We start from the raw sequence: 3,743 nt of genomic DNA on the forward strand, positions 1-3,743 counted from the left end.
AATAAAAAAATAAAGATGAAAAAATATAGAGATTTTTAATTATTCAGAGAGGCACAGGCTTAATCTTATATAATAAACTGAATCTACAATCTACTCAGAACAATATTTTCAATTTGGAAATGACTCTTGGTTTCCTCAAATCTGTTAGATTTTCTTCACTTTTGCTATTGTCATAAGGATTCTAAATGCATTTCTAAGAAGTATTATTACGTATTCTATCAATCAGCTTTAGTTTCATAATAAACTCTAAAAGTGAGTGGCTATTATTTTCTCTTGAAATACAGAATTTTATTTAGAAACTGTTTAAAGTAGAAAAAAACTCTGTCAAGAAAGATCAGGTGGAAAATGGGTTCCCAATAAAATGGAATTTTAGGGCAACAAAAGTCTAAAACGCCAGAAAAGAGAAATACCATCACCGTTCTTTTTAACAATGGCTAGTTACTTGCATTTCTTGGCATTGTCAGTCACTGAATCTGCGTATTCCTCTGAATTACACAGAAAGCATACACTACACCACAATTTTATCATAAAATTCCTGTTTTCTACACACATTTTAGGACAAACTACCACCAGGCACAAATCAATACAAATACATCAGGTGCTGAATAATCTCAGTAGTGAGTAACACACATTTTGCAGATTTCTGCCAAACAAAGGAACTGAATAGGCTAGAGGTGAAGCAAATTAGGACGAGTTGAGGAATGAAATATTTTAAATATTAATAATTAATTCAGACACGGCACTGTATTTTCTGGAAAAGAAAATTAACATTTAGTAACACGCTAATGAATTTTCCCTCCAAAGAGATTAGTGCACTTGCAAAGCATTGCAATAATAGTGGAGGGCTGTGGACGGGAGGTACTGAGAACACCCAGCCTTACAGATCCCGAGGTAGCAATGGCCTTCACTTGTCACTCTGTCTGCCATAGATCCAGAAAGAACTTGCAGTGTGACCACCTGCCTGCTGAACGTATACTCTAAGCCGCAAACTTTAAGACAAAGAGGACTCTCCGGTTAGCAAGGGGAGCAGAGAAAAGATACAATGTAAACTTAAAAGACAGTAAAATGGGACACAACCCCCATTCAAATCCCAGAGACGCGCGTGTAAGTTTCCAAAAGTAGTTGTTAGATTTCAAAACTGGAAACACCTCGCTTCCCAAAAAACACAACACAGAACTTTCAGGGATAACTGGAAAAATAGAGTAATGTTCAATGAAATTCAATCTCTTCAACTCAAATTTATCTCAGGGCTTGAAACACACCCTCTATTCACACAGGCAACAATGCCATGTATTTCTTGAAGCAGGGATAAGATTGGTCAAGGACATCAGATAGCTTTACAGAGCAACTTTGTTTAAAGGATTTTTTATTTATTTTTAAGTAATCTCTACACCCAACATGGGGCTCAAACTCACAACCCAAAGATCAAGAGTCACATGCCAGGCGCCCCTACAGAGCAAAATTTTAAACTTTCTTTTCGGACCAAGGTCTAGGCCTGTGAGGATTCAAGCGGCCCTGGAAGGATTGTGAACAGCAGATTCCAAAGGTCCAGAGATCTGGCCCCTCCTTCCCAGACACAATGTCAAATACATAAAATCTCCGGTCATGTTACATTTTATATTTTGAAATAGGGAAACACTCAAATACTCTTAAGGCGTTTACTCATTAAAACGTTCTCCGCCAAGATTTCACATTAGCTTAAAATTCAAATCAGCCTTTACTTATCAGTAGGAGCTCTCCACCTCAGTGTATTACATAAAAACACCTTCTCTGGCAATCACTGTTACCAGCGACCACCGACGAGCCCCACGGTCAGCCTCTTTGTTCCCTACGTGAATGTTAATACCGCCCTGCTACAAAACTCCTAACTCAAACTCGGAAAAGGAGTAAGACTTCTGCAAAGTGCGCTTTAAGAAGAGGTACTACTTTTTTGCTGAAGGAAAGAAACCCGTGAGTCCTCTAAGAATAACAAAAGGGAGTGTTTTATACTTGAGCGCGTGATTTGGAGGGAAGAATTCACATGTTGCTCTGCTGGCCCAGGCTGTTGACACTCTTCTTGTTCCTCCTGTGGGTCCCCTTCTTCAGGTATCACAAAGCAGTGGGCTTTGGCATACAGAATGTGCCCAGTCCTCTGCAATACAGAGTTGTTTTCACCCTCGTTCTCCTGGCAAATCAATTCAATGTTCCTTAGCTTCCCAAAGTCGAAATCTCTCTTCCTCAAAGTCTTTGACAGTAAGTTTCCACACATTGACCTGCTGCATGAATTCAGCCACTTCGTCATCCCTGTTGCCCACACCAGGATTCTTTCACACCACACACGGGCAGGCCTCCAGGGTTGCAGTCGTTCTGTGTGTGGCAGTGGGCCTCCGTGGAGCTCACTGCTAGAGCCGAGAGGTTTCTTTGGTTTGTTCAGAGCCAGAGCAACAAGAGAGGGACCGACTGGCGTTTCTTCACCTTGTCTGGCAGCTACAGGGTCATAGTCTTTTCCATTACAGTTCGCATCAGACAACTTCTTGAACCATTGAACGAATTCAAACTTGTCCTGAAGCTTCCGTTTTACTAATTTGTCCACAGGAATTATTTTGTCAACGCCCATTCTTTTAAAATCTGCTTGTAGCATTTTCAAGTTTTGGATGTACTCGTGTTTTAGCATAGCCTGGAACTTCATTTTCTTCACGGCAACGGAGCCAAGGAGCAGCATGTCCATAAACTGACAATAGGCAGCCCTTGAACACAACTGCTCAACCTTCGTCAGATTCAGCTGCAGAGAGACTCATTGATCCAGGTCGGCAAGTTATGGGGACTCAGGTTATCACCGGTGACTGACGATGAGTCTACGTTGGCTCACTGCCTTCTTCGGCTCTCAGCAGGACGGCATCCGCTGCTCGCTGCTCGTGCCCGTTTTAGTTCAGTCTTTGGTTTAAACCTCCCGATCTGCCTACCAGCCCATGCGATAACCTCACACGCACTCCCCTTCCCTGCCCCGTTGCACACCAACCTACCTAAAAGTGAGTGCTTTAAAGATCAAAAGTTTATTGGCTAATCATTCTGTGGGGTAGCAAGTTGTCTTGGGCTCTGATACTCTCAGCTGGGCTCACTCTGGTACCTGCAGTCAGTTCCTAGTGCGATGGAGAACTGGTTGATTGTCCCTTAGGGCACATTTATTTTCTGTGGGGCCTCCTGTCTTCCAGTAGGCTAAAGGGTAAAAAAGGAAAAGGAGTTAATGGAGCCTGGAGTCAATTAATACAGCTCTCTCGTGTGTAGCCTTAGTAGGATGTAATAACTGCAACAAAGTTTGAATTGGGAGATATACCCAATCTTTATTCTCTTAACCTCATACTTCATGCCAGTGCCTGTTAGCCAAAGCAAACAGGGGTCAAAGGGCAAGAATGCCCATGTAATGTCAGCCTTGTGGGAATAAAGAACAGGGCAAAGAAAGGTCATCTATCCAGAATATGACAAACAGAGTAAATAGCATAGAGCTTATAAACTTGTTTATTGTTGTTTTAATGGTTATTACGAAGATGAAAATTTGAATCTTGACTTATTCTGGTCTAAGTTAACCACAACTTTTGTGCTTTATTCCAGACAGAGCAAGAAATTTCAGGCACTTCCCCTCTCTTTGTCCTTCCCAATTTCTATGCACTGTTCTTATGCATTTTAATTGTGTATTTAAACTCATCAACACTTTATCATTATCACTGTTTTGATAGAAGCAATATTTATTTGGACTCACCAATATA

At 41.2% G+C, this 3,743-nt stretch overlaps 1 pseudogene; it reads right to left on the minus strand.

Moving 5' to 3' along the window:
- Window positions 1-1,909: 1,909 nt before the first annotated feature.
- LOC103662031 lies at window positions 1,910-2,844 on the minus strand (annotated as a pseudogene).
- Between the last annotated feature and the right edge of the window lie 899 nt (window positions 2,845-3,743).

The sequence above is a fragment of the Ursus maritimus genome, unplaced genomic scaffold, assembly GCF_017311325.1.
Source record: "Ursus maritimus isolate PB19 unplaced genomic scaffold, ASM1731132v1 scaffold_4, whole genome shotgun sequence".
Lineage (NCBI taxonomy): Eukaryota > Metazoa > Chordata > Mammalia > Carnivora > Ursidae > Ursus > Ursus maritimus.